This window comes from Uloborus diversus, chromosome 3, assembly GCF_026930045.1.
Source record: "Uloborus diversus isolate 005 chromosome 3, Udiv.v.3.1, whole genome shotgun sequence".
NCBI lineage: Eukaryota > Metazoa > Arthropoda > Arachnida > Araneae > Uloboridae > Uloborus > Uloborus diversus.
The window spans coordinates 48392928-48413977 of NC_072733.1; the positions used below are offsets into that span (position 1 = coordinate 48392928).

The 21050-nt window shown below is 39.3% G+C and overlaps 8 non-coding genes across 8 annotated transcripts; all 8 read left to right on the forward strand.

Moving 5' to 3' along the window:
- The first annotated feature begins 78 nt into the window (after window positions 1-78).
- Window positions 79-152, forward strand: Trnan-auu (transfer RNA asparagine (anticodon AUU)). Its single transcript has one exon. It is a non-coding gene; the product is annotated as a tRNA-Asn (tRNA).
- A 74-nt stretch (window positions 153-226) lies between these two features.
- On the forward strand, window positions 227-300 carry Trnan-guu (transfer RNA asparagine (anticodon GUU)). Its single transcript has one exon. It is a non-coding gene; the product is annotated as a tRNA-Asn (tRNA).
- Window positions 301-1224: 924 nt separating this feature from the next.
- On the forward strand, window positions 1225-1298 carry Trnan-guu (transfer RNA asparagine (anticodon GUU)). The gene has a single exon. It is a non-coding gene; the product is annotated as a tRNA-Asn (tRNA).
- An 846-nt stretch (window positions 1299-2144) lies between these two features.
- Window positions 2145-2218, forward strand: Trnan-guu (transfer RNA asparagine (anticodon GUU)). Its single transcript has one exon. It is a non-coding gene; the product is annotated as a tRNA-Asn (tRNA).
- Window positions 2219-2998: 780 nt separating this feature from the next.
- Window positions 2999-3072, forward strand: Trnan-guu (transfer RNA asparagine (anticodon GUU)). Its single transcript has one exon. It is a non-coding gene; the product is annotated as a tRNA-Asn (tRNA).
- Window positions 3073-4140: 1068 nt separating this feature from the next.
- Trnan-guu (transfer RNA asparagine (anticodon GUU)) lies at window positions 4141-4214 on the forward strand. The gene has a single exon. It is a non-coding gene; the product is annotated as a tRNA-Asn (tRNA).
- Window positions 4215-5909: 1695 nt separating this feature from the next.
- Trnan-auu (transfer RNA asparagine (anticodon AUU)) lies at window positions 5910-5983 on the forward strand. Its single transcript has one exon. It is a non-coding gene; the product is annotated as a tRNA-Asn (tRNA).
- Window positions 5984-20329: 14346 nt separating this feature from the next.
- Trnan-guu (transfer RNA asparagine (anticodon GUU)) lies at window positions 20330-20403 on the forward strand. Its single transcript has one exon. It is a non-coding gene; the product is annotated as a tRNA-Asn (tRNA).
- Window positions 20404-21050: the final 647 nt, after the last annotated feature.

The following is a 21050-nucleotide window of genomic DNA, read 5'->3' on the forward strand; positions in this document are numbered from 1 at the left end:
GGCGTGCAATGTTTTTTTATGCCTTAAACATTTCATTAATATTTTTTGTGGAACTAAATTAATAATTTAGCTTCGCAAGCCTCCGTGGCGCAATCGGCTAGCGCGGTCAGCTATTAACCGAAAGGTTGGTGGTTCGAGTCCACCCGGAGGCGTGTAATGTTTTTTTATGCCTTAAACATTTCAGTAATATTTTTTATGGAACAAAATTAATATTTCAGCTTTGCAAGCCTCCGTGGCGCAATCGGCTAGCGCGTTCGGCTGTTAACCGAAAGGTTGGTGGTTCGAGCCCACCCGGGGGCGTGAAATGTTTTTTTTTTGCCATAAAACTTTCATTTTTTTTAATGAACCAAATTAGGACTTTGACTTCGCAAGCCTCCTTGACGCAATTGGCTAGCGCGGTCGGCTGTTAACCGAAAGGTTGGTGTTTCGAGTCCACCCGGAGGCGTGCAATGTTTTTTTTTCCTTAAACATTTCATTAATATTTTTATGGAACTAAATTAATAATTTAGCTTTGCAAGCCTCCGTGGCACAATCGGCTAGCGCTGTCAGCTATTAACCGAAAGGTTGGTGGTTTGAGTCCACCCGGAGGCGTGTAATGTTTTTTTATGCCTTAAACATTTCATTAATATTTTTTATGAAACAAAATTAATATTTTAGCTTTGCAAGTCTCCGTGGCGCAATCGGCTAGCGCGTTCTGCTGTTAACCGAAAGGTTGGTGTTTCGAGTCCACCCGGAGGCGTGTACTGTTTTTTTATGCCTTAAACATTTCATTAATATTTTTTATGGAACTAAATTAATATTTCAGCTTTGCAAGCTTCCGTGCCTTAATCGGCTAGCTTGGTCGGCTGTTAAACGAAAGGTTCGTGATACGAGTCCACCCGGAGGCGTGTAATGTTTTTTTATGCCTTAAACATTTCATTAATATTTTTTATGAAACAAAATTAATATTTCAGCTTTGCAAGTCTCCGTGGCGCAATCAGTTAGCGGTTCGAGCCCACGCGGGGGCGTGCAATGTTTTTTTATGCCTTAATACTTTCGTTTTTTTAAGGAACCAAATTAGGTCCTTAACTTTACAAGCCTAATAGACGCAATCGGCTAGCGCGGTCAGCTATTAACCGAAAGGTTGGTGGTTCGAGTCCACCCGGAGGCGTGTAATGTTTTTTTAAACCTTAAACATTTCATTAATATTTTTTATGGAACAAAATTAATATTTCGTCTTTGCAAGCCTCCGTGGCGCAATCGGCTAGCGCGTTCGGCTGTTAACCGAAAGGTTGGTGGTTCGAGTCCACCCGGAGGCGTGTAATGTTTTTTATGCCTTAAACATTTCATTAATATTTTTTATGGAACAAAATTAATATTTCGGCTTTGCAAGCCTAAGTGGCGCAATCGGCTAGCGCGTTCGGCTGTTAACCGAAAGGTCGGTGGTTCGAGCCCACCCGGGGGCGTGTAATGTATTTTTATGCCTTAAACATTTCATTAATATTTTTTATAGAACTAAATTAATATTTCAGCTTTGCAAGCCTCCATGGCGCAATCGGCCAGCGCGCTCGGCTGTTAACCGAAAGGTTGGTGGTTCGAGCCCACCCGGAGGCGTGTAATGTTTTTTTATGCCTTAAACATTTCATTAATATTTTTAATGGAACTAAATTAATATTTCAGCTTTCCAAGCCTCCGAGGCGCAATCGGCTAGCGCGTTCGGCTGTTAACCGAAAGGTTGGTGGTTCGAGCCCACCCGGGGGCGTGTAATGTTTTTTTATGCCTTAAACATTTTATTAATATTTTTTATGGAACTAAATTAATATTTCAGCAATATTTTTTATGGAACTAAATTAATATTTTAGCTTTGCAAGCCTCCTTGGCGCAATCGTCTAGCGCGTTCAGCTGTTAACCGAAAGGTTGGTGGTTCGAGTCCACCCGGGGGCGTGAAATGTTTCTTTTTTTTGCCATAAAACTTTCATTTTTTTTAATCAACCAAATTAGGACTTTGACTTCGCAAGCCTCCTTGACGCAATTGGCTAGCGCGGTCGGCTGTTAACCGAAAGGTTGGTGTTTCGAGTCCACCCGGAGGCGTGTACTGTTTTTTTATGCCTTAAACTTTTCATTAACATTTTTTATGGAACAAAATTAATATTTCGGCATTGCAAGCCTCCGTGGCGCAATCGGCTAGCGCGTTCGGCTGTTAACCGAAAGGTCGGTGGTTCGAGCCCACCCGGGGGCGTGTAATGTATTTTTATGCCTTAAACATTTCATTAATATTTTTTATGGAACTAAATTAATATTTCAGCTTTGCAAGCCTCCGTGGCGCAATCGGCTAGCGTGTTCGGCTGTTAACCGAAAGGTTGGTGGTTCGAGCAAACCCGGGGGCGTGAAATGTTTCTTTCTTTGCTAAAAAACTTTCATTTTTTTTTAATGAACCAAATTAGGACTTTGACTTCGCAAGCCTCCTTGACGCAATTGTCTAGCGCGGTCGGCTGTTAACCGAAAGGTTGGTGTTTCGAGTCCACCCGGAGGCGTGTACTGTTTTTTTATGCCTTAAACATTTCATTAATATTTTTTATTGAACTAAATTCATATTTCAGCTTTGCAAGTCTCCGTGGCGCAATCGGTTAGCGGTTCGAGCCCACGCGGGGGCGTGCATTGTTTTTGTATGCCTTAATACTTTAGTTTTTTTGAGGAACCAAATTAGGACCTTAACTTTACAAGCCTAATAGACGCAATCGGCTAGCGTGTTCGGCTGGTGTCCGTAAGGTTGGTGGTTCGAGCCCACCCGGAGGCGTGCAATGATTTTTTATGCCTTAAACATTTCATTAATATTTTTTATGGAACTAAATTAATAATATAGCTTTGCAAGCCTCCGTGGCGCAATCGGCTAGCGCGGTCAGCTATTATCCGAAAGGTTGGTGGTTCGAGTCCAGCCGGAGGCGTGTAATGTTTTTTTATGCCTTAAACATTTCATTAATATTTTTTATGGAACAAAATTAATATTTCGGCTTTGCAAGCCTCCGTGGCGCAATCGGCTAGCGCGTTCGGCTGTTAACCGAAAGGACGGTGGTTCGAGCCCACCCGGGGGCGTGTGATGTATTTTTATGACTTAAACATTTCATTAATATTTTTTATGGAACTTAATTCATATTTCAGCTTTGCAAGTCTCCGTGGCGCAATCGGTTAGCGCGTTCGGATGTTAACCGAAAGGTTGGTATTTCGAGCCCACGCGGTGGCGTGCAATGTTTTTTTATGCCTTAATACTTTCGTTTTTTTAAGGAACCAAATTAGGACCTTAAGTTTACAAGCCTCCTTGACGCAATCGGCTTGCGCGTTCGGCTGGTGTCCGTAAGGTTGGTGGTTCGAGCCCACCCGGAGGCGTGCAATGTTTTTTTATGCCTTAAACATTTCATTAATATTTTTTATGGAACTAAATTAATAACTTAGCTTTGCAAGCCTCCGTGGCGCAATTGGCAAGAGCGTTCGTCTGTTTACCGAAATGTTGGTGGTTTGAGCCCACCCGGAGGCGTGTAATAGTTTTTTTATGCCTTAAAACCTTCATTGACATTTTTTAAGGAACCAAAATAAGGCTTCAGCTTCAGAAGCCTCCGTGGCGCTGTTGGCTAGCACGTTCGGCTGTTAACAGAAAGGGTGGTGGTTCGAGCCCAACCGGGGGCGTGCAATGTTTTTTTATGCCTTAATACTTTCATTTTTTTAAGGAACCAAATTAGGACCTTAACTTCACAAGCCTCCTTGACGCAATCAGCTCGCGTTCGGCTGTTACCCGTAAGGTTGGTATTTATATGCCTTAAAACCTTCATTTATATTTTTTAAGGAACTAAATTAGGATCATGGCTCCGCAATCCTCCGTGGCGCAATCGGCTAGCGCGTTCGGCGGTTATCCGAAATGTTGTTGGTTCGAGTCCACCCGGAGGCGTGTAATGTGTTTTTATGCTTTAAACATTTCATTAATATGTTCTACGAAACTAAACTAATATTTCAGCTTTGCAAGCCTCCTTGTCGCAGTTGGCTAGCGCGGTCGGCTGTTAACCGAAAGGTTGGTGGTTCGAGCCCACCCGGGGGCTTGTAATGTTTTTTTATGCCTTAAACACTTCATTAATTTTTTTTATGGAACTAAATAATATTTCAGATTTGCAAGCCTCCGTGGCGCAATCGGCTAGCGCGTTCGGCTGTTAACCGAAAGGTTGGTGGTTCGAGCCCACCCGGAGGCGTGTAATGTTTTTTTATGCCTAAAACATTTCATTACAATTTTTAATGGAACTAAATTAATATTTCAGCTTTCCAAGCCTCCGAGGCGCAATCGGCTAGCGCGTTCGGCTGTTAACCGAAAGGTTGGTGGTTCGAGCCCACCCGGAGGCGTGTAATGTTTTTTTATGCCTTAAACATTTCATTAATTTTTTTTATGGAACTAAATTAATTTTTCAGCTTTACAAGCCTCCGTGGCGCAATCGTCTAGCGCGTTCAGCTGTTAACCGAAAGGTTGGTGGTTCGAGCCCACCCGGGGGCGTGTAATGTTTCTTTTTTTTTTTGCCAATAAACTTCCATTTTTTTAAGGAACCAAATTAGGACTTTGACTTCGCAAGCCTCCTTGACGCAATTGGCTAGCGCGGTCGGCTGCTAACCAAAAGGTTGGTGATTCGAGTCCACCCGGAGGCGTGTAATGTTTTTTTATGCCTTAAACATTTCATTAATATTTTTTATGCAACTAAATTAATATATCAGCTTTGCAAGAATCCGTGGCGCAATCGGCAAGAGCGTTTGGCTGTTTACCGAAATGTTGGTGGTTTGAGCCCACCCGGAGGCGTGTAATAGTTTTTTTATGCCTTAAAACCTTTATTGACATTTTTTAAGGAACCAAATTAAGGCTTTAGCTTCAGAACCCTCCATTGCGCAATCGGCTAGCGCGTTCGGCTGTTACCCGTAAGGTTGGTGGTTCGAGCCCACCCGGGGGCGTGAAATGTTTTTTTTTATGCCTTAATAATTTCATTTTTTAAACGAACCAAATTAGGACCTTAACGTTACAAGCCTCCTTGACGCAATCGGCTGGCGCGTTCGGCTGTTAACCGTAAGGTTGGTGGTCCGAGCCCACCCGGAGGCGTGCAATCTTTTTTTATGCCTTAAACATTTCATTAATATTTTTTATGGAACTAAATTAAATATTTAGCTTTGCAAGCCTCCATGGCGATATCGGCTAGCGCGGTCAGCTATTAACCGAAAGGTTGGTGGTTCGAGCCCACCCTGGGGTTTGAAATGTTTTTTTTTTTTGCCATAAAACTTTCATTTTTTTTAATGAACCAAATTAGGACTTTGACTTCGCAAGCCTCCTTGACGCAATTGGCTAGCGCGGTCGGCTGTTGACCGAAAGGTTGGTGTTTCGAGTTCACCCGGAGGCGTGTACTGTTTTTTTATGCCTTAAACATTTCATTAATATTTTTTATGGAACTAAATTAATATTTCAGCTTTGCAAGCTTCCGTGCCTTAATCGGCTAGCTTGGTCGGCTGTTAAACGAAAGGACCGTGATACGAGTCCACCCGGAGGCGTGTAATGTTTTTTTATGCCTTAAACATTTCATTAATATTTTTTATGGAACTAAATTCATATTTCAGCTTTGCAAGTGTCCGTGGCGCAATCGGTTAGCGCGGTCAGCTATTAACCGAAAGGTTGGTGGTTCGAGCCCACGCGGGGGCGTGCAATGTTTTTTTATGCCTTAATACTTTCGTTTTTTTAAGGAACCAAATTAGGACCTTTACTTTACAAGCCTTCTTGACGCAATCGGCTAGCGCGTTCGGCTGGTTTCCGTAAGGTTGGTGGTTCGAGCCCACCCGGAGGCGTGCAATGTTTTTTTATGCCTTAAACATTTCATTAATATTTTTTATGGAACTAAATTAATAATTTAGCTTTGCAAGCCTTCGTGGCGCAATCGGCTAGCGCGGTCAGCTATTAACCGAAAGGTTGGTGGTTCGAGTCCACCCGGAGGCGTGTAATGTTTTTTTAAACCTTAAACATTTCATTAATATTTTTTATGGAACAAAATTAATATTTCGTCTTTGCAAGTCTCCGTGGCGCAATCGGCTAGCGCGTTCGGCTGTTAACCGAAAGGTCGGTGGTTCGAGCCCACGCGGGGGCGTGTAATGTATTTTTATGACTTAAACATTTCATTAATATTTTTTATGGAACTAAATTAATATTTCAGCTTTGCAAGTCTCCGTGGCGCAATCGGCTAGCGCGTTCGGCTGTTAACTGAAAGGTTGGTGGTTCGAGCCCACCCGGAGGCGTGTAATTTTTTTTTTATGCCTTAAACATTTCATTAATATTTTTAATGGAACTAAATTAATATTTCAGCTTTCCAAGCCTGCGAGGCGCAATCGGCTAGCGCGTTCGGCTGTTAACCGAAAGGTTGGTGGGTCGAGCCCACCCGGGGGCGTGTAATGTTTTTTTATGCCTTAAACATTTCATTAATATTTTTTATGAAACTAAATTAATATTTCAGCTTTGCAAGCCTCCGTGGCGCAATTGTCTAGCGCGTTCAGCTGTTAACCGAAAGGTTGGTGGTTCGAGTCCACCCGGAGGCGTGTAATGTTTTTTTATGCTTTAAACATTTCATTAATATTTTTTATGCAACTAAATTAATATATCAGCTTTGCAAGAATCCGTGGCGCAATCGGCTAGCGCGTTCCGCTGTTACCCGTAAGGTTGGTGGTTCGAGCCCACCCGGGGGCGTGAAATGTTTTTTTATGCCTTAAACATTTCATTAATATTTTTTATGGAACTAAATTCATATTTCAGTTTTGCAAGTCTCCGTGGCGCTATCGGTTAGCGCGTTCGGATGTTAAGCGAAAGGTTGGTGGTTCGAGCCCACGCAGGGGCGTGCAATGTTTTTTTATGCCTTAACACTTTCGTTTTTTTAAGGAACCAAATTAGGACTTAACTTTACAAGCCTCCTTGACGCAATCGGCTAGCGCGTTCGGCTGGTGTCCGTAAGGTTGGTGGTTCGAGCCCACCCGGAGGCGTTCAATGTTTTTTTATGCCTTAAACATTTCATTAATATTTTTTATGCAACTAAATTAATATTTCAGCTTTCCAAGCCTCAGAGGCGCAATCGGCTAGCAAGCAAAATTAAAAAAAGGAAAGTACAAATTATAGAACATAAATTACAAACTTCATAACAAAACATTAAGAAAATCTTGACTATAGTTCAACACGAGTTAGTATTAAATTTAACACTAAAGAGCGCCAAAGGCACTGTCCGCAGTGTTTTTTAATTGATTTAGTATGGAGTACAAACACAAATATGTATTAACAGAAATATTTACAAATTAATTTTACACAAGTAGTAAAAATTTTACACAGAACAATTATTGGACTGTTTGACTCCAGAGAAAAAAAAAACACAATAACTCGCATTGAAACATTCAATAGTATAAAAATTACAATACAAAATCCCCCCCGGTTGGCAAGTCAGTATATTTTATCAGCTAAAAGTTAATTGTTGATACAATGTCATTATTTTGTATATATTCATTGACCCCTTTTTTATATTTTTTAAAGTTCTTCTCATTCCTAACATCTTCCGTTAGTTCATTAAACAGCCGCGGTGCCAAGTAAAAGAATTGTTTTTTAATAATCGTTTTATTTGGTTTTATAACTTTATATTGTTTACCTGAAATTCGAGTATTATATTGTTTTTCATTAATTTCAAACCAGTTATTGTTGTTATGCAAAAAATACAATATTCTCTGTGCATATATTTCTCTGATATTATAGATTTTCTCTGACTTTTGTAAAATAGTATCGTTTTTATTAAGTTCTTGTTTAGCTCCATAAATTATTTTCAAAATTTTTGCATACGTTCTATTTAAATTGGTAAGATTTGTTTCATAATCGCCTCCCCATGCACAAATACCATACGTAATTATTGAGTTAATCCAAGCGTAAAATAAACATCTAAGAAACTTTTTCCCAACTATATTTCTCAATAGATAGAGCCAATGTATTCTACCTCTTAACTTATTCACAAGTTTATCAGTATGGCATTTCCATTTTAAATTTTCACTAAAAGTTATACCTAAATAATTTATATTTTCGACTCTTTCTATGGTAGGGCAGTTACAGTTATTTGTGTTGTCACATGTTGGTTCGTGATATTTTATGCGTAAATCAATTTTATTAATTCCATTCTTTTTTAAATCAAACTTTATGTATTTTGTTTTATTTATATTAAGAGATAACATATTGTCAGTTAACCATTTATTTATAGCAGTTAAATCAAGTTCCATTTGGTTTTTTATATCATTAATGCTCTTTGCAGAATATGTTAATGCTGTATCATCTGCATATAGAGTAATTGTACCGTATAATTTAATGTATGACATGTCATTAATATATATTAAAAAAAGTAATGGACCTAAAATTGATCCCTGAGGGACTCCGGTTTTTGTTGTTTTATATTTGCTTATACAGTTATTTAGTTTTGTTGCTTGTTTTCTGTCCGTGAGATAGGATAATATCCATTTGTAAGGTATTCCTCTTATTCCAACATTGTATAACTTTTTTATCAAAATCTTTATGCTTACACTGTCAAATGCTTTACGTAAATCCAAGAATACTGCTGAAGTTTCATAGTTTTCGTTAATGTTCGCATAAATTTCACCTGCTAATTTTAATACAGCTTTTTCAGTATTTCTGTTTTGCCTAAATCCGTATTGTGCGTTATGGAAAAAATCATATTTTTCCAAGAAATTCATCAACTGAGAGCTATAACATTTTTCCAATAATTTAGAGAATATTGGTAGAACTGAGATAGGTCTGAAATTATTACAGTCATCTTTAGCACCTGATTTGTGTATCGGTGTAATTATTGCTTTTTTTAGATCTTCTATGAATTCCCCCCTTTGTAGACTAATATTGATGATTTTTGTCACAATTTCTATATGATACTTAGCAATTATCTTAAGTGCATTACTTGTAATTCCGTCATGTCCCGGTGTTTTGTCATTTTGCATATTATCAATAATATTTTTAACCTTACTTATTTCCATTGGGTAAATATACATAGAATTTGTTTGGTGTGTTATGTTATTATCATAGTTTGATGCTTTATCGCCGTTTATTTCCACACAACAATTTATAAAAAAGTCATTAAATTTTTCAACTAGTTCATTGCTATTATCTACATCGATGGAATTCTTATTCTTAATCCCTGTAATATCTTTAATAATATTCCATTGTTTTCTTCCATCTTTTCCAGCATGGACAAATTTTTTATGTAAAAAATCCTCTTTTTCTTTTTTAATCAACTTTTTTAATTGTTTATTGTATTCTTTATAATTATTTTTATATTCCTTATTATAAGGAAATTGTTTTGTTTTATTATATAATTTTTCTTTTTTATTGATCATATTTACCAACTCTTGTGTAATCCATTGTTTTTTTAATTTATTAGCTTTTTTTATCTTCTTGTTTTTTTCCATGAGTTCCTTAATTTTACTGATAAAAGTGTTATAAATCTCATTTATCTCCATGTTTTCATCTATTAAGCTAGAGAAATTAATTTCTTTAATATCCTGTTCAAAAGTTCTATAATCGATGCATGTTTTAATTATTTGCTCGCTACTCCGATTACGTTTCAAATGTTTTTTTAATAATTTTTTGTTATCAATTTTTACTAGTAATGCATAGTGATCGGTTATTGTTGTTTTATGTACTGCAGCTGTTACTGCTCTATCTATTCTGTAATTACATTTATAAAAGACATGATCAATACAGGATGAGCTTAGGTCATTACACCTAGTTGGTATATCAACATATTGCTTGAAACCCATAGTGTACATAGTATTAATATAATCATTTGTTGTCGTGAAATTCTGTAAAGTATCAATGTTTATGTCACCAATATACAAAATGTTTTTACATACAATTCCTTTAACCTTTTGTTCAAGTTCTAATATATAATCATTTATACTACATTCAATAGCCCTGTAAATAAAAACTATAAAAAAATCAAGTTCCTTATTATCCAAGTATAATGCCTCAGCAGTATTCATTAAAATACTCTGATCAGAAAAGTAGTATTTCTCTTTAATATAAGCTATGACTCCCCCTGATCTATTTCTTTCTCTTGTATTATAAAGTTTGTTATACCCCTTAAGATTATAATTATCAATTTCACATTCCTTAATCCATATTTCACTTAATAACAAAATATCTATATCCATATTTTCAATTGTTATCAAGAGTTCATCTAAATTTTGCCTTATGCTCCTTATGTTCAGATGATAAATGTTTAATACCGCTGTATTGTCTTTTATAAGAAATGTCTCTGCTTCGTCCACGTTATTTAGTTCAGTGATTTTTTCAATTGAATCATAATCCATGAACACCCGTTCACCTCTCTTAATATCGTGGTCTTCCATCGCACAAAAACTGGTTTGAATTATTTCTCAATTTATCCAAGTCCTCTTTCCTCCTTACCTGTATTACTCTATCATTCTCACTTTTTCGAAGAAAGACCTTTCCTCCTTTCATCCAAACAAATTTATAATCATTTTCACTCTTGAATTTTCTGGCTATAAAATGTAATTCCTTAACCTTTCTTGTAACATGTTCATTGATAAAAATCTTTTGTTCTTCAAATTTATTGTTAATCATAGTCGTGGTTAAATTTTTATTATCTTTGGTAGCTCTGAGCCATGTATTACGTGTGAGAATATCCTTAAATCTCACTATAATTGGTTTTATTCTATTTTTACTTTGCGTTGGAACTCGGTGCATGTTAATTATTTCACCTTTTTCTTCTAGATGCAACTCAGTAGCCATCTTTCCAATTATATCATTCAGATTCTCTCCTTTTTCCTCAGGATAGTTGTTAATTTCAATGTTGTTTTCTTTCGATCGAAGTTCGATTGCATCTAATTCCCGTTCGATGCTTTCTATCTTATCGTTCAATGTTCTATTTTCCAGCACCAATTTTCTATTTTCTTCTCTAACTTGTTTTGTTTCATCGACTATACCGATAAGTTTACTGTTCATTTCTTCAGACGATTTATTGCAGAAATCCAGGGATTTTTTTAGTTCACCAATTTCTTCTTTAATAGGTTTCAGTTCTCGTAAAAATTGTCCTTCGAAACTACGGAAACAACTCTTGATTTCATCTCTAATCATTTCTATAGTTAAAGGAGTTTCAGCATTTGTGTCAGCACTAGCTGCCTTTACACTGTCGCTACAATCTTCACATTTCCATTTCGATTTTCTGTCCCTAGACATTTTTCTGTAATTTTCTTCCCTAATATTTATACATTTCGGGTGAAATAAATTTTTACATTTACTGCAACAAAACACCTCACTTTTATCAAAAATCTCAGAAACACAAATTTCACACTTGTCAGACATCTTACGTATTTAATTTTTTAATGAATTCTTGTTAATCTCAACACTCAGAAGATGGCGCCACTCACTTTAAGAAGAACCGACACATAACGTTGAAAAAAAAAATACAAGCGTTAGGCCTACGGATTTTTCATTTCCTTCAAATTTAAGCTGATATACTCATTACATACTTGGATTGTTAGCTTACCTCATTGGTAATGTATTCCAGTTACTCTCCAGAAGAATATTTCTTGAATTCTTTATATATATTTCGTATTTCAACTATTTTTTCAGCGGCGCTGAAAACACGACATTTGTTTACACGTTACCCGTTGCCAACCGTCCAATTAGGACTTTGACATCGCAAGCCTCCTTGACGCAATTGGCTAGTGCGGTCGGCTGGTAACCAAAAGGTTGGTGGTTCGAGCCCACACGGGGGCGTGTAATATGTATTTACTATTAACTAAATTTACTAAAACTAAAGTAATATTTCAGCTTTGCAAGCCTCCGTGGCGCAGTCGGATAGCGCGTTCGGCTGTTAACCGAAAGGTTGGCGCCCACCCGGGGGCGTCATGTCTGGACGACTTGCTCTCCGGAATGCTTCCCCGATCGCATTAGACCGGGCGTGATCTGTGTTTTTATAAACAGGCGGGTCAGGTCTTTGCGTGGCTGCTACAGTCCTTTTCAGGACTTTCCCTCGTAGCTACCCCCTACTGAGAGCTTACTTCTTACGACTTCACTGATTGATTTTTTACGGAAACGACATGGCATCGACATCGACAACGGAATCTGGATCTGGATTTGATAATATTAGAGAACGGCACTCCATTCAAGAGATTGTGGGAAATCCACAAATCACAGTAGCTTACTCCTCCTACATCAGACGCTCCACAACCTCGTGCCCTGACACGAGAGCAATGATTGAGGCCTACCTTGCTCACGCCGAGCAGATGGAGCTCCATATGACGTCCAAGAATCATCTAGATGACTGGACGATAGCTAGAAACCGGATGCTCCTACATCTCCTCGCCCGTGGTAAGCATGGCTTTCTTGTTCCCGTGGCAGAGCACGAGTTAATTCATACCTATGTCATTAACAATGACAATCTTGAAGCGTATTACACCCCCCCCCCCCCACCTAATGGAGAGGTTATTCCCCCCATGGACACTCAGTCCAAAACTAAGAAAAAAGCGGCCAAAAGGCCACCTGACAATGACGGCTTTAAAAAGTCGAATAAGCAATCCAAACAACCTATATTGGTCGCTCCCAAAGAGACCACAATAAGCAACCAATTTGATGCCTTGAGGCAACCTGATAATGATGAAAACAACATGGAGCTTGAGCAAGCAGAGGCGACACCTGCTGCCCCCACTGCTGCAAGAAAGCCCCCCCCCCCCATTAGAGTTATGCTACCCATTTCGGACTATAAATCTTGGATTCAAAAACTAAAGGAAGCTTCTCAAGTTGAATTTAGAGTCAAAATTTCCAATGAATTCGCTAATTTCTATGTTGATTCTAGTGATCAACATAGACAACTTAGCAAATTCCTCTTGGAACAAAAAATTCCGCATTACGTTACTCCGTATCGGGCTGAGGTTCCACTCAAAGTGGTGATAAAAGGCCTCCCCATTTTCACGGAGCGGGCGGACATTTCTATAGATATTGAAGCCCTTGGCTTTCAGGTGGTGCGAGTCTCGCAACTCACCAAACGAGGAAATATCCCCATACCCATCTTCCAACTCCTTCTTAAGAAGACTGAAGGAGTGGAAGGTATTTACAAAATTGAGAGACTCTTGCACACAATCGTCAAGATTGAGGCATTCAAGAGGAGGAAGGGGCCTCCTCAGTGCCACACCTGCCAACGGCTGCACCACTCGTCCTACAATTGTAGGCTTCCCCCAAGGTGCGTTAAATGCGCCGGGGAACATCTCTCGTCTGAGTGTCCCCAAGGGAAGGAGAAGCTTCCAACCCCCCTTTGTTGTAACTGTGGAGGAAAGCACCCGGCTAATTATCGAGGATGCAAAATCTTCCAAAATAAGCCCACACAAAAACCAGTCGAAAATCCTGGTGGCATTAAAAGGGATCCGAAATCCCAACCTAAATTCAACAAGGTCAAGCCGGGCCTTAGCTACGCCAATGCGGCCACGGGCAAAAAGCCCGAAGCCGTCGCCTCTACTATCTCAACCAATGAGGGAGCTCCAGTGGCTCCTAAAGCCACACCCCCACCGGTGTCGGATAATGCCTTCTCCTTCTTTGATCTCAAAAAGAGGTCAAAGAAATTTTCGCAAATCCTGATATCATGCAATATATTAATATAATCAGGAACATTATTCCTGAAATTAAGAAGGCACCCACCGGGTGGGATAAGATATTCATTATTTTTGAGGCCTTAACTCAGGCCAATAATGCTAGTTTTTCTGCCTGATGGGTTTTCGCCTTTTCTGCTGGAACTCAAATGGTCTCCGTACCAGGGTCCCTGACCTCAATTATTTCCTTGTAGATCAATATCCTGACGTTTTAGCCATTTCTGAAACCAAATTTGGCCAGGGGATGGCTGACCCCGTCTTTGACGGTTACGACTTCTATCGTAACGATAGGCAGGTGTTGCGCCCACGCACTGTTAGGGGAAACCCTTATGCTGCAGGTGGAACAGCTATTTTAATTAAAAATAATATCCCCCATCACTACATTAATACACCGACTCTGAGAGCAGTCGAAGCCACAATTATTAAAATAAACTCAGATGTCATTTGCCCAGTCACAATTGTCTCCATTTACATACCCCCCAATAGGCGAAACAGCGAAACAAGCGTTGGAAGAAGAAACATTGAGAGGGATCTACGGACTCTTCTCTCACTCGATTCCAACGTTATCATATGTGGAGACTTTAACGCTAAACATACACTTTGGAACTGCTACGTTAACAACTCCATTGGCAACATAATACACAGATTGGCGAATCGCCTGGATATAACGATAGCAGCTCCCCCTACACCTACACGATCAGGCATCTATGGGACTAGTGTAATTGATTTCGGATTAATTAAGGGTTTCCCTTATAGGTTCGAGGTAACGTCGCTTGCGATGTTAAACTCGGACCACAATCCGGTAAAATTCATTTTTCTCGTAGATCGCCTGGTCTCACCACAAACACGCAGACTCATCCCTGATTGGAGGAAATTCACCTCCGATCTAATCTCCACACATCTTGACTACGCAGACATTACCTCGGGGATACAACTTGACAATGCTGTTTCCCACCTTAATAACACTATTACTGCTGCCCTTGAAAGAAACTCAAGGCATGTTGCAACCGAAAATTGTCGTCATCGACTACCTGAAAATATTGTCAAACTTATAAATACTCGCAACCATGCGAGAAAAATATTTCAAAGGACCAGAGATCCTGCTGACAAAAACATCTACAATAATGCTTGCAGCCAACTCCGAACTCAGTTTCGCAAACATAAAAACGAAACTTGGAACACATATCTATCCTCTCTATCCCCAGACAACTGCTCCATTTGGAAAGCTGTCGAAAGGCTAAGAGAGAATAGAACTTACATTCCGCCCATTGAAGGCCGGGCAGGGATTGCATATTCAGATGCTGAAAAAGCTGAGATCTTTACAGATCATTTTCAGCGTCAATTCACCAATAATGACATACATCACAGATCAACAGAACAAGCAGTTGACTCTACGATACATAACCTCCTTACAAGCCCATTCGCAAACACACACAAGGTATACCCCTCTGATATCTTAGAATATGTCAAAAAAGCCAAAGTCAAAAAAAGCCCGGGCATTGACGGCATTACAAACACTATTCTCAAGAAACTACCCATACGCACAATCTTCTCACTCACAACTTTAATCAATCACTCACTCAATTTAAGATATTTCCCAGCTCCTTGGAAAATTGCAGTGATTACAACTATACACAAACCAAAGAAACCGGTCGAAAAAGCTGAAAGCTACCGACCGATCAGTCTTTTGCCTGTGTTTTCCAAGGTTGCTGAGTATTGCATCTCTATGCACCTACACAAGTGGATTAGCCACCACAACATAATTCCACCAGAACAATTTGGTTTCCGAGCCAAACACTCCACCACCCATCAACTACTACGGCTCGTAGAATCCATTAAAACAGCACAAAACAATCACAAACGCTCAATAGCCCTCTTTCTAGACATTGCTAAGGCTTTTGACAGAGTGTGGATACCTGGACTAATACACAAACTTGTACACCTTGGGGCCCCCCCAACACTCGTACAAATCATAACGTCCTATCTCACGAATAGGCACTTTGTCGTTCGTATCAAAAACACTATTTCCACAAGGAGACCCATATGCAGTGGAGTCCCGCAAGGGAGCATATTGGGTCCCCTACTTTACAATATTTATACGAGCGACATCCCACGACACTCTAACACAGAACTCTACACTTTTGCTGATGACACGGCAATCCTAGCCCACAACAACGATTTGGCCGAGGCCCTAAATACACTACAAAACCACCTACATTCACTGGAGCTCTGGCTACGCAAGTGGAAAATTCAAACCAGCCCTGAAAAATGCCTAGCTATGCATTTTTTCGACCCAGCACCTGCAAGTAACCTCGTCTTAGACGGCAAAGCCGTCTCTTGGGGGGAAAATTATAAATACTTGGGGGTAAATATTGATTATAGACTCCTCTTCAAAACTCATATTATTAATATCCAACAGGAATTCACCCAAAAAAAAAATGATCCTCCAACCATTGATTGGTAGGAGATCTATACTCTCAATAGACAACAAACTATTGATCTACAAGGCGTACTTGAGGCCAAAACTCACCTATGCTTGCCCCGTCTGGGGAAGCACAACTTCAGTAAGCAATCTCCAAAAAATTACAGTTCAACAAAATAAAGCTCTTCGCGATATTGTTAATGCACCCTGGTACATTCGTAACGAAGCTATTCACAGAGAGCTGGGTATACACCGGCTACCATTCTACATCTCGAAACTCAGTCGAAATTTTTATTCCAAATTACACACCGTCAATAATGATTTATTGGACGCAATTGAGTCCTACGACCACAGCGACCCAGCTAACAGGCGAAGACCGAGGGCAATTCTTGCCATCAATACCCCTTTTTAACTTCTTTTTTTGTTTTTGCCATTTTTCCATAGTCACCCATAATAGTTACCCAATTTTTTCTATGTGGAAAGGAAATTTTCCTCCCCCTAATATACTAGTACGCCAACCATCTTAGGACCGGTTCGCCGTTCCTATACTAGTATTGGCAGTCCTGTTACTATCTTAGGACTGGCAGTCTCCCTCCCCTGCCCGGAAATTGGCAAATTAATATTTTTATTAATATACCGATAGATGTGTAGGGGTGCTCTGCCATTCGGGAAACACGGGCGAGTCATGTATTACGATGCTTTCCTCTAGCGCCACCTGACCCGACCTTTTTTTTGATACAATTCTACAGGACTGAGGAGAACGCGGAGAAAAGTGCTCTCTGTTGTCGCCTCGGCTTCCCATCTTCGACTGACCCCCATTCTTACGCGGGATTTCGCCACCAGGGTGGGAGGAGCCATCCTCTCCTCTGATTGGCCTATCCACTCACTTCCTTTTATTTTTCACTTTTTAAATTTTTTAGTCGTTTTTAATTTTAAACTTCCTATTAGACATTTTTATATACAGGGAATTTAGGAGCTCTAAGCTCCAGGCGTTCCAGAATAAGACATATGTTCATATTCATGTATTTACTATTAACTAAATTTACTAAAACTAAAGTAATATTTCAGCTTTGCAAGCCTCCGTGGCGCAGTCGGATAGCGCGTTCGGCTGTTAACCGAAAGGTTGGCGCCCACCCGGGGGCGTGTAATATTTTTTTAAGGAACCAAATTAGGATTTTGGCTCCGCAAGCCTCCGTGGTGCAATCGGCTAGCGCGTTCGGCTGTTAACCGAAAGGTTGGTGATTCGAGTCTACCCGGAGGCGTGTAATGTTTTTTTATGCCTTAAACATTTCATTAATATTTTTTATGGAACTAAATTAATATTTCAGCTTTGGAAGCCTCCTTGACGCAATTGGCTAGCGTGGTCAGCTGTTAGCCAAAAGGTTGGTGGTTCGAGCCCATCCGGGGGCGTGTAGTGTTTTTTTATACCTTAAAACCTTCATTAATATTTTTTATTAAACTAAATTAATATTTCAGCTTTGCAAACCTCCGTGCCTTAATCTGCTAGCGCGTTCGGCTGTTAATCGAAAGTTTGGTGGTTCGAGCCCACCAGGGGGCGTGTAATGTTTTTTTATGCCTTAAGATAAGATAAAATTTATTAACAAACAAAATACACATACATAACAGTGAGCAAAATTAAAAAAGTAAAGTTAAAAAACTTACAAATTATAAAACATAAATTACAAACTTCATAACAAAATATTAAGAAAATCTTGACTATAGTTCAACACGAGTTAGTATTAAATTCACACTAAAGAGCGCCAAAGGCACTGTCCGCAGTGTTTTTTAATTGGTTTAGTATGGAGTACAAACACAAATATGTATTAACAGAAATATTTACAAATTAATTTTACACAAGTAGTAAAAATTTTACCCAGAACAATTATTGGACTGTTTGACTCCAGAAAAAAAAACACACAATAACTCGCATTGAAACATTCAATAGTATAAAAATTACAATACAAATTCCCCCCCCCCGGTTGGCAAGTCAGTATATTTTATCAGCTAAAAGTTAATTGTTGATAGAATGTCATTATTTTGCATATATTCATTGACCCTTTGTTTATATTTTTTAAAGTTCTTCTCATTCCTAACATCTTCCGTTAGTTCATTAAACAGCCGCGGTGCCAAGTAAAAGAATTGCTTTTTAATAATCGTTTTATTTGGTTTTATAACTTTATATTGTTTACCTGAAATTCGAGTATTATATTGTTTTTCATTAATTTCAAACCAGTTATTGTTGTTATGCAAAAAATACAATATTCTATGTGCATATATTTCTCTGATATTATAGATTTTCTCTGACTTTTGTAAAATAGTATCGTTTTTATTAAGTTCTTGTTTAGATCCATAAATTATTTTCAAAATTTTTGCATAAGTTCTATTTTAATTGGTAAGATTTGTTTCATAATCACCTCCCCATGCACAAATACCATACGTAATTATTGAATTTATCCAAGCATAAAATAAACATCTAAGAAACTTTTTCCCAACTATATTTCTCAATAGATAGAGCCAATGTATTCTACCTCTTAATTTCTTCACAAGTTTATCAGTATGGCATTTCCATTTTAAATTTTCACTAAAAGGTATACCTAAATAATTTATATTTTCGACTCTTTCTATGGTAGGGCAGTTACAGTTATTTGTGCAGTCACATGTTGGTTTGTGATATTTTATGCCTAAATCAATTTTATTAATACATTTAAACATTTATTAATATTTTTTATAAAACTAAAGTAATATCTCAGCCTTGCAAGCCTCCGTGGCGCAGTCGGATAGCGCGTTCGGCTGTTATCCGAAAGGTTGGTGGTTCGCGCCCACCCGGGGGCGTGTAATATTTTTTTATGCCTTAAAACCTTCATTGACATTTTTTAAGGAACCAAATTAAGGCTTTAGCTTCGGAAGCCTCCATTGTGCTATCGGCTATAGCGTTCTGCTATTAACCGAAAGGTTTGTGTTTGAACCCTCTCGAGGGCTTGTATTGTTTTTTTATGACTAAAAACTTTCATTAATATTTTTTACGGACCAAATTAGGATTATAGCTCCGCAAGCCTCTGCGCCGCTATCGGCAAGCGCGTTTGGCAGTTAACCGTAAGGTTAGAGGTTCGAGCCCACCCGTGGCGTGTATTGTTTTTATATGCCTTAAAACCTTCATTTATATTTTTTAAGGAACCAAATTAGGATTTTGGTTCTGCTGGCCGTGGCGCAATAGGCTAGCGCGTTCGGCTGTTAACCGAAAGGTTGGTGGTTCGAGCCCACCCGGGGGCGTGTAATGTTTTTTTATGCCTTAAACATTACATTAATATTTTTTATGGAACTAAATTAATACATCAGCTATGCACACCTCCGTGGCGCAATCAGCTAGCGCGTTCGGCTGTTCACCGAAAGGTTGGTGGTTCGAGCCCACCCGGGGGCGTGTTATGCTTTTTTTTTTTGCCTTAAAACTTTCATTTTTTAAGGAACCAAATTAGGACTTTGACTTCGCAAGCCTCCTTGACGCAATTGGCTAGCGCGTTCGGCTGTTAACCGAAAGGTTGGTGGTTCGAGCCCACCCGGGGGCGTGTAATGTTTTTTTATGCCTTAAACATTTCATTAATATTTTTTATGGAACTAAATTAATACATCAGCGATGCACACCTCCGTGGCGCAATCAGCTAGCGCGTTCGGCTGTTCACCGAAAGGTTGGTGGTTCGAGCCCACCCGGGGGCGTGTAATGTTTTTTTTTTTTTTTTTTTTGCCATAAAACTTTCATTTTTTTAAGAAACCAAATTAGGACTTTGACTTCGCAAGCCTCCTTGACGCAGTTGGCTAGCTTGGTCGGCTGTTAACCGAAAGGTTCGTGATACGAGTCCACCCGGGGGAGTGCAATGTTTTTTTATGCCTTAAACATTTCATTAATATTTTTTATGGAACTAAATTCATATTTCAGCTTTGCAAGTCTCCGTGACGCAAGCGGCTAGCGCGTTCGGCTGTTACCCGTAAGGTTGGTGGTTCGAGCCCACCCGGGGGCGTGTAATGTTTTTTTTATGCCTTAAACATTTCATTAATTTTTTTATAACTAAATTAATCATTCAGCTGTGCAAGCCTCCGTTGCGCAATCGGCTAGCGCGGTCAGCTATTAACCGAAAGGTTTGTGGTTCGAGTCCACCCGGAGGCGTGTAATGTTTTTTTATGCCTTAAACATTTCTTTAATATTTTTTATGGAACAAAATTAATATTTCAGCTTTGCAAGCCTCCGTGGCGCAATCGGCTAGCGCTTTCGGCTGTTAACCGAAAGGTTGGTGGTTCGAGCCCACCCGGGGGCGTGTAATGTTTTTTTTTTTTTTTTGCCATTAAACTTTAATTTTTTTAAGGAACCAAATTAGGACTTTGACTTCGCAAGCCTCCTTGACGCAATCGGCTAGCGCGGTCGGCTGTTAACCAATAGGTTGGTGATTCGAGTCCACCCGGAGGCGTGTAATGTTTTTTTATGCCTTAAACATTTCATTAATATTTTTTATGGAACTAAATTAATATTTCAGCCTTGCAAGCCTCCGTGGCACAATCGGCTAGCACGTTCGGCTGTTAACCGAAAGGGTGGTGGTTCGAGCACACCCGGGGGCGTGTTATGCTTTTTTTTTTTTTTTTTTTGCCTTAAAACTTTCATTTTTTTAAGGAACCAAATTAGGACTTTGACTTCACAAGCCTCCTTGACGCAATTGGCTAGCGCGGTCGGCTGTTAACTGAAAGATTGGTGGTTCGGGCCCACCCGGGGGCGTGCAATGTTTTTTTATGCATTAAACATTTCACTATTTTTTTTATGCAACTAAATTAATATTTCAGCTATGCAAGCCTCCGCGGCGCAATCGGCTAGCGCGTTCGGCTGTTAACCGAAAAGTTGGTAGTTCACGCCCACCCGGGGCCGTGTTATGTTTTTTTTTTTTTTTTTTTTGCCTTAAACAAAAAAGCCTTT